We start from the raw sequence: 12,344 nt of genomic DNA, 5'->3' as shown, positions 1-12,344 counted from the left end.
GTAAAATTACATGCCAACAAATTTGATAATTTAGAAGAAATGGATAAATTTCCAAGACTGAACCAAGAAGAAATAGAAAATCTAAACGAAAATAACTCATTAAATAACGATTACTGAAATTGTTAACCCAAACCCCAACAAACAAAAAAAAACATATATATATTATTGTTTGTTTGTTTATTTGTTTGGTTGTTGTTTGGTTGTTGCTCGTTTGTTGTTTGTTTGTTTGTCATGTTTGTTGTTTGTTGTTTGCTTTTTTCATGTTTGTTGTTGTTGTTGCGCCTGTTGTTTGCTTTTTTTGTTGAGAGATATATATTATTATTATGATGAATGGTTAATGAAAATGAAATTTTATGAATGAATGAATAGAATGGAATGAAAATGAATGAAAAAAAATGAAATGTGAAATGAATGAATGAATTTAAATGAATGAATGGTAATGAAATGGAAATGAATGAATGAAAATTTGTTGTCATTGTTTGTTGTTTGTTGGTTGTTTGTTTGTTTGTTGTTTGTTTGTTTGTTTGTTGTTGTTTGTTTGTTTGTTTGGTTGTTGCTCGGTTGCTTTGTTGTTGCTTGTTGAAACATATATTATTATTGTCATTACTGATGAGATGATATTATTATTATTAGTACGGTAATGAATGAATGAAAATGAAATGAAATGAAATGAATGAAAATGGAAATGAAATGAAATGAAATGAAATGAAATGAAGGAAGAAGGAAGGAAGGAAGGAAGGAAGGAAGGAAGAAGAAAGAAAGAGAAAGACAGGCCAACATTTGAATGAACATAGAGTGGAAATTCTCAACAAAGTATTAGCAAACTGGATTCAACAGTACCTTAAAAGAATTATATACCACAACAACATGGGATTTATCCCAGGGATGCCACATCCATAAATCAATCAACATGGTAGATTACATTGATAAAATAAAGGATAAATATAATATCACAATAGATGCAGAAAAAACATTTTACAAAAGTCAACACCATTTTATGATAAAAACTCTCAACAAAGTGAGTACAGACAGAAAATATATGACAATCTCACAGCTAATATCATACTCAATGGTGAAAAGCTGAAATCTTTTCCTCTAAGATCAGAATAAGACAAGGATGCCCACTATCACCACTTTATTGAACATAGTATAGGAATTCCTAACCACATCAATTAGACAAGAAAAAGAAATAAAAAAGGCATCCAAGTCAGAAAGCTCTCACTATTTGCAGATGACATGATACTACACAGAGAAAAATCCTAAAGAATCCACCAATAAGCTATTAAAACTAATAAATCAATTCAATTAATTTGCACGATACAAAAAAATTCATATACAGAAATCTGTTGCATTTCTATATACCAATAACAAATTATCAGAATTGGATATTGAGAACAATCCCATTTACAATTGCATCGAAAAGCATAAAATACCTAGAAACAAATTTAACCAAAGAGATGAAAGACTTGTATTCTAAAAACTATAAAACACTGAAGAAAGAAATTGAAGATAACACAAATAAATGGAAGGACCATACCATCCTCATGAATTAGAAGCATCAATACTGTTAAACTGATCCTTACTATTTAAAGCAACATACAAATTCAATATAGGCCCTATTAAAAAACCAATGACATTCTTCTCAGAACTACAATAACTACACTAAAATTTATTTGGAACCAGAAAAAAAACCCAAATAGCCAAAGAAATCTTGAGATAAAAATGAAGTATAAAGTATCACACTTTCTGATTTCAAACTGTACTACAAAGCTACAATAATCAAAACAGTATGGTACTGACACAACAACAGATATATAGATCAATGAAATAGAATAAAGACCCTAAAAATAAATCCTCACATATATGGTCAATTAATCTATGGCAAAGGAGTCAAAGATATACAATGGAGTAAAGACAGCCTGTTTAATAAGTGATGTTGGGAAAAATGGACAGATACATGAGAAAAAAAAATTAGAACACTTTCTTATACCATATACAATAATAATTTCAAAATGGATTAAATGCTTAAATGTAAGATCTGAAACCATTAAACTTCCAGAGAAAAACATAGGCAGTAAACTTTTTGGCATCAGTCTTAACAATATCTTTTTAGATGTCTCCTCAAGCAATTGCAACAAAAGAAAAAATAAATAAGTAGGACTGCATCTAACTAAAAATTTCTTTCACAGTGAAAGAAACCATCAACAGAACAAGACGACCTCCTTAATGGGAAAAGATATTTGCCAATGATATATCCAACAAGGGGTTAATATTGAAAATGTATAAGGAACTCACACAAATTAAAACCAATTTAAAAAACAACACAATTAAAAAAAAATGGACAGAGAACCCAAACAGACATTTCTCCAAAGAGGAAATACAGATGGCCAACAGACATATGAAAAGATGCTCAGCATCACTAACCATCAAGGAAATGCAAATCAAAACCACAGTGAGATAGCACTTTACATCTATTCCAAATGGCTATCATCAAAAATTAATAACAATCTCCGGTCATGCCACCCTGAACATGCCCAATCCTGTTTGATCTTGGAAGCTAATCAAGGTCGGGCCTAGTTAGTACTTGGATGAGAGACCACCCAGGAGGACCAGGTGCTGTAGGCATAAAAAAATCAATAACAAGTGTTGGCAAGGATGCAGAGAAAATGGAACCCTCATACACTATAGGTGGAGTTGTAAATTGCTGTATCCATTATGGAAAACAGTATAGAGATGCCTCAGAAAACTTAAAAATAGAACTATCATATGACCCAGAGATTCCACCTTTGGGTATTTATCTGAAGAAAACCAAAACACTAATTTAAAAAAATATATTCACCCCTATACTCATTATAGCATTATTTACAATAGCCAAGATATGGAAGCAACCTAGGTATTCATCAATGAATAAAGAAGATGTGAGATACATGCACACAATGAAATATTACTTACCAATAAATAAGAATGAAATCTTGCCATTTACAACACATTTATATATGGAATCTAAAACAAAACACACAATGAATTTAGAAAAGAAACTGCTAGTGAAGCCTAACAACCTGTTTTAACAAGCCCTCCACGTGACTCTAATGCGTACCTAAATTTGAGACCACATTTGTAAAGAATCTTAGCAGAGAATAAAGGGTCAGTCTCAGCTTCTTCATCGTATGTCTTTACCAAGACTCTATAACCCAATATCATTGTTACTACTGGCATTCTAAATCAACACAACTCCAGCTCTCCCAGTAATTTTTATGGGATGGTGGTAATTTGGTGATTTCCTTCATCACCAGCAATTTCTCAAAATGTGTTCTAATCCAAGGTCTTATTTTATAATAAACGAATCTTTCATAGCATTTAGTAAGTTTTAAAACCAGAAATGATAGTTTATGCATTAAAGTTTTAATTTCACAAATGTATTTTTCCCTAAAGATTTTTTAAAATTTAGTTAATTAATTAATTTATTTTTTATGGTGACATTGGTTAACTAAATCTAATAAGTTTCAGCTGTACACTTTAATAGTAAGATATATATACACACACATATAGTGTGTTCACCTCCCACAGTTAGATTTCTTTCTGTCAGCACATATTTGACCCCTTTTAATCCCTCTACCTCTCCCGTCACCTCTCCCCGCTACTCTCTGGTAACCACTAGTCTATAGTCCATGTCCATGAGTCTCTGTTTGTTTGTCCTGTTCATTTGTTGCATTTAGGTTTATATCCCACATATAAGTGATAGCATGTGATTTTCAACTTTTTATGTCTGGCTTATGATTATCTCAAGGTCCATTCATGTTGTCGCAAATGGCGGTATTTCATCTCTTCTTATGGCTGAGTAATATTCCATTGTATATATGTACCACAGCTTCTTTATCCAATCATCTATCATAGGACACTTCAGTTGCTTCCATGTCTTGGCCACTGTGAATAATGCTGCTATGAACATTGGTGTGCAAATATCTTTTTGAATATGGGTTTTCAAGTCTTTGGGGTGAATATCCAGTAGAAGGATTGCTGGATCAAATTTTACTTTTTTGAGGAACCTCCATACTGTTTTTTCATAGTGGCTGTACCAATTTTCAGTCCTAGCAACAGTGTATGAGGGTTCCTTTTTCTCCACATCCTCTCTAACATTTGTTATTACTTCTGTTGATTATAGCTATTCTAACAGGTGTGAGATGGTATCTCATTGTGGTTTTGATTTGCATTTCCCTAATAGCAGGCAATGTTGAGCATTTTTTCATGTATTTGTTGGCCATTTGTATGTCCTCTAGGGAGAAATGTCTGTTCAGGTCCTCTGCCCATTTTTTGATGAGATCATTTGCTTTTTTTTGTTCTTATTGATTTGTATGAGTTCTTTTGTATATTTTGGTTATTAGACCCTTATCGGCAGCGTTGCTTGCAAATATATTTTCCCATTTAGATGGTTGTCTCTTTCCTTGTTGACAATTTCTTTTGCTGAACAGAAGCTTTTTAGATTGATGTAGTCCCATTCAATTATTTTTGCTTTTACTTCCCTTGCTTTTGAGGTCAAATTCATAAAATCCTCTTTAAGTCCAAGGTCCTTGAGTTTTGTTCCTATGTTTTCTTCTATGCATTTTATTGTATCAGGTCTTGTATTCAGGTCCTTAATCCATTTTGAGTTAACTTTGGTGCGTGGTGATAGACAACTGTCTAGTTTCATGCTTTTGCAGGTGGCTTTCCAGTTTTCCCAGCATCATTTATAGAAGAGGCTTTCCTTTCTCCACTGTATGTTTTTGACTTTATTGTCAAAAATTATTTGCCCATACTCACATGGGTTTACCTCTGGATTGTCAATTCTGTTCCACTGGTCCGTATGCCTGTGTTTCTGCCAATACCATGAAGTTTTGATTATTGTCACTTTGTAGTATAATTTGAAGCTGGGCAGAGTGAGGCTTCCAGTCTCATTCTTTTTTCTCAGAGTGGCTTTGGCAATTCAGGATCTTTTGTGCTTCCATACAAATATGATGATTTTTTGTGTGTTATTTCTTTAAAAAATGCTAATGAGATTTTGATGGGGATTGCATTAAATCTGTATAATGCTTTAGGTAATATGGTCATTTTAACTATGTTGATTCTTCCAATCCAAGAACACAAAATATCTTTCCATTTCTTTGTATCTTCTCGATTTCTTTTAATGGGGTCTTGTAGTTTTCATTATGTAGGTCCTTGACATGTTACGTTAAATTTATTCCTAGGTATTTTTTTCTTTTTCTCACAATTGCAAAAAAATATATATATATTTTTTCCAACTTCTTTTTCTGACATTTCATTATTAGCGTATAGGAACACTATAGATTTTTGAATGTTGGTTTTTGTACCCAGAAACTTTACTATATTTGCTTATTGTTTCTAGTAGTGTTCTTGTGGACTCTTTAGGGTTTTCTATATAGAAAATCATGTCATCCACAAATAGTGACAGTTTGACTTCTTTGTTTCCTATTTGGATGCCTTTTATGTCTTTCTCTTGCCTGATTGCAGTCGCTAGGACCTCTAATGTTATATTGAATAACAGTGGCGATAGTGGACAGCCTTGCCTTGTTCCTGATCTTAGAGGGAAATTGTTTAGTTGTTCACCACTAAGTATAATGTTGGCTGAGGGTTTGTCATATATGGCCTTTATTATGTTAAGGTACTTTCCTTGTATCCCAATTTTGTTAAATGAATGCTGTATTTTGTCAAAGGCTTTTCTGCATCTATTGATATGATCATATGATTCTTATTTTTTTAATTTGTTTACGTGGTGGATCACATTAATCAATTTGCGCATATTGAGCCATGCCTGTGCCCCTGGGTTGAAGCTCACTTGATTGTGGTGTATAATCTTTTTAATATGTTGCTGTATTTGGTTCACTAGTATCTTATTTAGGATTTTTGCATCTGTGTTCATGAGAAATATTGGTCTGTGGTTTTCTTTTTCGTGTGTTATCCTTACCAGGTTTTGGTATCGGAGTAATATTGGCCTCATAAAATGAGTTAGAAAGTATTGCCTCCTCTTCAATTTTCTGGAAGAGTTTGAGAAGAGTAGTTATTAAATCTTCAAATGTTTGGTAGAATTTACTGGTGAAGCCATCTGGTCCTGGACTTTTACTTTTTGGTAGGTTTTTGGTGATTATTTCAATGTCCATACTGCTGATTTTCCAGTTCTCGACTGAGTCTAAGAAGATTGTATTTTTCTAAGTACTGATCCATTTCTTCTAAGTGATTAAACTCGGTGTTATATACATTTTTATCATATTCATGTATGATCCTTTGTATTTCTGCAATGTCAGTCATAATTTCCCTCTTTCATCCCTGATTTTGTTTATTTGTGTCCTTTCTCTTTTTTCTTTAGTGAGTCTAGCCAAAGGTTTGTCAATTTTATAAAACTTCTCAAAGAACCAGCTCTTAGTTACATTTATTTCTTGCTTTTTTGTTATCGTTGTTTTCAATCTCATTTCTTTCCTCTCTAATTTTGATTTTTTCCTACTTTCTCTTGACTTTAGGCTTCATTTGTTTTTCCTTTTCTAGTTTTCCAAGATGAAGCATTAGGTGTTTATTTGGGCTTATTCTTGTTTTGGGAGGTAGGCCTGTAACGATATGAAATTTCCTCTTATGACCCCTTTTGCCATGCTACAAAAGTTTGATATATTGTACTATCATTATCATGCATTTCTATGTATCTCTTGCTCTCTCTTTTTATTTCTTCTCTGACTCAGTTATTCTTCAGTAGCATGTTGTTTAATCTCCTTGTATTTGTGATTCTTCCTGCTTTTCTTTTGCAGTTGATCTCTAGTTTCAAAGCATTATGATCAGAGAATATGGTTGGTAAGATTTCAACTCTTTCGTATTTGTTGAGGCTATCTCAGTGTCCTAGTATGTGGTCAATAAGCAGCTGTTTTGGGATAAAAGGCTCTGTAAATGTCAATTATGTCCAGTTGGTCTAATATGTCTGTTTGGATGATCTGTCCAGATCCAACAGTGGAGCATTTAGGTCCCCTACTACTATAGTGTTTTGGTCTGTTTTGCCCTTTTCTTCTTTTAGTATTTGCTTTACATATATCGGGGCTCCCTGATTGAGAGCATAGATATTGATAAGTGTTATGTCTTCTTGGTGTGTGACTCCCTTTATCATTATGAAGTGTCCCTCAGTATCTTTCTTTACCTTTTTTATTTTGAAGTCTATTTCATCTTATATTAGTTCCGCTACTCCCACTTTTCTCTGAATGCCATTTGCTTGAAATATCATTTTCCACTCTTTCACTTTGAGTCTATAATTGTCTTTGGAGCTGAGATGTGTCTCCTGGAGGCAGCATATGGTTGGGTTTTGTTTTTCAATCCATTCTGCAACTCTGTGCATTTTTATTGGTGAGTTCAGTCCATTTACATTTAGGGTGATTATTGAAATATGAAGTCTTCTTGTAGCCATTTCATCTTTTGCTTTCTGGTAGCTTGGTGTTTCCATTGTTTCCTTGTCCTTGTGTTTCTGTTTCCTTTATTTTGTTTGGGTTTTGTGGTTTTCCCTCTGGTTCTTCTTGTTTTATGTTATATACCCCAGTTCTGAATCTTTGGTGTGTGGTTATCATTATCAATATGAAATGTGTGTGTGTGTGTGTGTGTGTGTGTGTGTGTATTCTGCACATACCTTTGCAAATTTGGATTTTCGAATCCTCCCCTTTTCAGTCATTGTTGTTTCAATATGTTCCTATGTATGCTGCATGTTCATTACTATCTTGCTCTAGAAATTCTCTTCTTATTATTTAAGCTTTTAATGCCCTGTTCTTAGTAAGGTTTGCATTCTTCTGTTTCTATTTGTCTGATAGTCACTTTACCCTTAATTATATATTTTTTTTGTCATTTTCTTTTAGATGAGCTGACCCCTTTCAGTTTTTCCTGTAGTGCAGGCCTCGTAGTGGAGAATTCCCTCAATTTTTCTCCTTCATATCTAAAGTAGGGCTTAGCTAGATACATTATTCTAGGCTGGTAGTTCCTTTCACTTAATAGTTTAAATATTTGATTCCATTCTTTTCTGGCTTGTAAGGTTTGCACTGAGAGGTCTGATGATAATCTAATGGGTTTTCCTTTATTAGTTACTGTTTTCTTCTCCTTGGCTGCCCTGAGAATTCTGTCTTCATCATTGATAGTTGATAATTTTAATACAATGTGTCTTGGAGAAGGCCTTTTTGGGTTGAGATAATTGGGTGTTATGTTGACTTCTTCAATTTCAAGCTCCAGCTCATTCCTTAGATTTGGGGAATTCTCATCAACTATTTGTCTGAAAATGCTTTCTAGTCCCTACTCCTTTTCCTCTCCTTCGAGAATGCCCCTTTTGTTTGTTTGTTTCTTCTCCTGATGGTATCTGCTAGTTCTTGTATTTCTCTTTTATTAATTTACATTCTTCGGTTTCTCTCTTCTTCCTACTGATTTATTTCTAGGTTTCTATCTTCGATATCACTAATATTTTCCTCCATTTGGTCAATTCTATTTCTCAAGCTTGCTATTTCATTTTTCAACTCTTGCAGCATGTGTGTGTAAAAATGTGTGTGTGTGTGTGTGTGTGTGTGTGTGTGTGTGTGTTATCTCTAGAAGATCTATTCTGTTCTTTTTGAGGGTTTTAATCTCCTTGCTCTGCTCATCTAGGTGTTTTTTCAATTATTGAAATTGTCAATATGACTCATTTCTGATCTAACTGAGTTTTTTCAGAAGTACCATCCTAATTTTCTGTCATTTAAGTCACATATTTCTATGTCTGTAATCTTTTCTGTAGTTTTTTCTCTTTCTTTCTGAGATGCCTTGTCACCTTGGTTGTTCATGGTTTTTTATGGACTCTGCCTGGGCATTAATGGAAATGTATCTGCTGTTTTTTTCTGAAAGAAGACTTATTACATAAAGGTCTCTCTTTAGCCTGCTGCAAAGAAGATAGTTTTCTTTTGGTTTCCAGTATGTGGTGTCTAAGCCTCTTGGATCCCTGCTTTATATAAAGCCTTAATAATGCCTTTTCTTTTTCTTATAGATGTTTAATCGCAGTCACTACTCTCAGTTTCAGTCCTTGTCAGTGTTAGTAATAGTTTCAGTAGCGTTTTCTCAGATTGCCCTGGGCCCTGCATTATTCGGTTTGGAGGAAAAGCTTGGAGGGGCCCTCTGTATTGGAGGATGTAGATTTGGCTCATCCTCAGTTTTGCAACCAGGGCTGGTAAAAATCAACTGTTGTTTCTCTACAGTCTTGCTTCTCTGCTTTCTGCCCTGATGAATGAGCTCTGCCAATGGCTGGATAGAGTTTACAATATTCCCAGGCAAGTCTGTTCAGGGAACTCGTCGCACCTTCTCCCTTTCTCCTCCTCCATCAGGGAGCTTTGGGGGCTGCGAGAGACTGCTTCTTTATTTCTCCCAATCCACCACCCAATACCTGGGGTTCTGACCTGTGGGAGCTCTTATGAACAGATCCCACGCTCAGACATGCTGCTGTGCAGTTTGGGTGTTTTTTGTTTAGTTTTAGATGTTCGGCTTATTGTTGTTTCAAGGGGAAAGATCTGGTGACATCCTCACTCCACTATGTTTCTCCAATTTTTTCTTAAAGTTTTAAGGTCTTCCTTTTTAAAACATTCTCAGCATTTTTATTTTATAAACTTTACCTGATAATGTCAGTATCTATAGCCACTTTGATCTAATTTGGTGGTGTTTTTACTCACCCTTGCTAATTGTGGCTTATTTTCTCATGTTATTAATTCCAAAGTCAAGTTCCTTATAACTTTGTCTATTGACATGTTCTGAGCCTGTCTTTAACACATTCTTACAAAAAAGTTCTGCATTTGCTTCTGCTAAGAATCAGGGCGGCAGGATTCCTAGCCCCAAACACTCCATACTAAGTGTTCAACTGTGTTTTTCAACATTTCTCTCAGTGTGTTATAAATTCTGAGATGAACTCACTCCAGCAAACTCCAGATGTAATGGGTTACCCACCAGAATTCTAAAGACAAAATACTTGCAAGGTTTTCTCTCACTCAGTTGTGAGTGAGTCTTGCTTATAGTCTTCTCACTGAATTCTTTGACTACATGGGTAGCCTCCACATCCTCAAACCATAAAGTGGTGTGTGTGGTGGGAGTGTGTTTGTCATTGCTGCTTGTGGCTATGGTAGTGGTGGCATTACTTTTGCTGATGACCATGGCATTATTGGTAGTAGTAGTGACATAATGGTGGTGGTAGAGATGGTGGTAATTTGGGGTAATGGTGGTGGTGGTATTGAAGGGTTTATGGTCAGAAATCAGTCAACATTTTCTGTGATGAGCCAGAGAATAAATATTTATGTTTTTTGGACCATATATTTATGGACCATATGCCTTCTGCCACAACTACTAAACTTTGCCTTTGTAATGCAGAACAGCCATAAGCATATGTGAACGAATGGATGTGGATATGGTTCAATAAAACTGCATTTATGGATACTGTCACTTAAATTTCTTAGTTTTCATGTGCCTTGGCATATACTTCTTTCCTTCAATCACTTAAAAATGTAAATAGCATTCGTAGCTTTTGGGCTATACAAATGTATGTTTTGAGCTGGATTTGTCCTGTAGGTTATTGTTTGCCAATTCCTGGTGGTGGTGTTAGTGGTGGGGATGATGGCAGTAGTAATGGTGGTGTGGTAATGGTGATGGTGGGATAATGATGGTGGTAAAGGTGATGAAATTGACAGAGTTGGTAAAGGTGAACATGGAGATGCTGTTGGTATAGAAGGCTCCTCCTACAGCATCTTCTTTAAAAGTGAGATGGAGACTCAAAGCTAAAGGAAGTTGGTTTAGCTTGCATAGGCAGCAATGGTCCTAATAATGCAAGTTTTCTGTTTGCCAATATCACGACATTTCTTCTGAACTCCTCTGACCTTTAATAAATCCAATTTAGAATTCCTCTGGGCTCTTCCCTGGAGGTGCTATAACAAAGCCTTGCTCACTAGCATAAGTTTGAATTGGCTTTGTGAGCAAGAAGTCCCAGGCCACCAAAAGTGTTAAGTTCCATGATACAGTGTTTCGCAATTGTAATGTGCCATTTAAATGTTAAATAACAATAACTGATCTGGTTCTCAATGCTTCATTAACTATCTTTACTGCCAAATCACAGCCTTTTCTACTTGGTCGTGCTAAAGGCAAATTTTAGTTGTTTTAATGATGATTTGCAAGCAGCTCTTTTCTCTGAACATTGCACATTGGCAGAAACACATATATCGTTTGCTTAGCAGAAGAGAAATATTGCTGTTTAGACAAAAGGCTTCTAACAGTGTTTGGGTCTAGGGAAAATTCAGCACCTCATGCCTTCCCAAAAAATTGCTTAATTGAGTTGTATGTAAAGAGATTAAAAGTGTTAGGAGCAATCCATGCTTATCACACATTCCAACCATCCTAGCTAAACTAATCTGCTAATTAGTTTAATTTTTCTCCTCAGTTATATAGTTTGCTCTATTCTGTTTCTACTTGGAGATACTGCTCTGAAGGTTGTTTTGCATGTTAAATGTAACTGTTACTGCACAAAATCTTTGGCAAATAAGGTTCTAATGCAGACATTAGATACTATTTTGTAAAATTCCTCCCATCTCACACATAAACAAACTATAAACCCAACGGTGCAGATCTTTAAGTCTTCCTGCAGAAGTGGTATATAGGGAGAAATGGGTGGGGTGGGAAGGTAGGGAAGACAGATATTTTTAAATGTAGAATTGTTTGCAGGCTCAGAAAAAGAAAAAAGAAAAAGCTAATATGGGAAACTTTTTGTACTTCCATTTGTCTATACTTTGCTCATGCCTCTGTCTTAAAATTATGATGCTTATGACACTGATTCTCACAATTTTCACTTGATATTTTTCTAGTTACTTCCTCTGAGCAAAGCATCTATTAAACATTAGAGTCAAGTTTGAGAAAAATGCAACCTGTGATATGTAATCCCAATTACTACATAATAAGTCCAAGTGTAATTCTGGTGTATTTATAATATATGATTCCCAGTAGACATGCCCACATTCTTTTAAAGGGTTTATGTTGTAGGGGCTAAAAGCAGATGGGACATAAAATTGCTCTTATCCTGTTTTTAGTGATGAATATTTAGGTGTTAGCTGCAGCATGGGAGATGTCTTATTCTCATATGAAACTAAGAGATGCCAAAACATCTGCTACATTTGGGTGTCTGAATTCCTACTTCACACTGAGAAGGCAGGCTCTCTCTGCAGTCCTTTCTTCCAACAGTAGGTTGCATGACCTGTCTGCCAATGGAGTTTCTCTAGTCCACTAATGTTTGAGAGACTCCTGCTTTTGCTTATCGAACATTTATGGCTTCTGTCACTCTGTGTTCCAGA

General features: G+C 34.9%; 1 protein-coding gene and 1 pseudogene across 1 annotated transcript in view; both read left to right on the top strand.

Annotated features, from left to right (window-relative positions):
* Window positions 1–12,344, top strand: part of SYNDIG1 (synapse differentiation inducing 1) — a 254,701-nt gene that overhangs the window by 66,751 nt on the left and 175,606 nt on the right. The window lies entirely within an intron of this gene.
* LOC120604193 (uncharacterized) lies at window positions 2,507–2,625 on the top strand (annotated as a pseudogene).

Source organism: Pteropus medius, unplaced genomic scaffold, assembly GCF_902729225.1.
Source record: "Pteropus medius unplaced genomic scaffold, Ma_sr-lr_union100, whole genome shotgun sequence".
NCBI classification, from domain to species: Eukaryota; Metazoa; Chordata; class Mammalia; order Chiroptera; family Pteropodidae; genus Pteropus; species Pteropus medius.
Note: the sequence above shows the minus strand (reverse complement) of the source record. Positions and strands in the feature narration are given on the sequence as shown.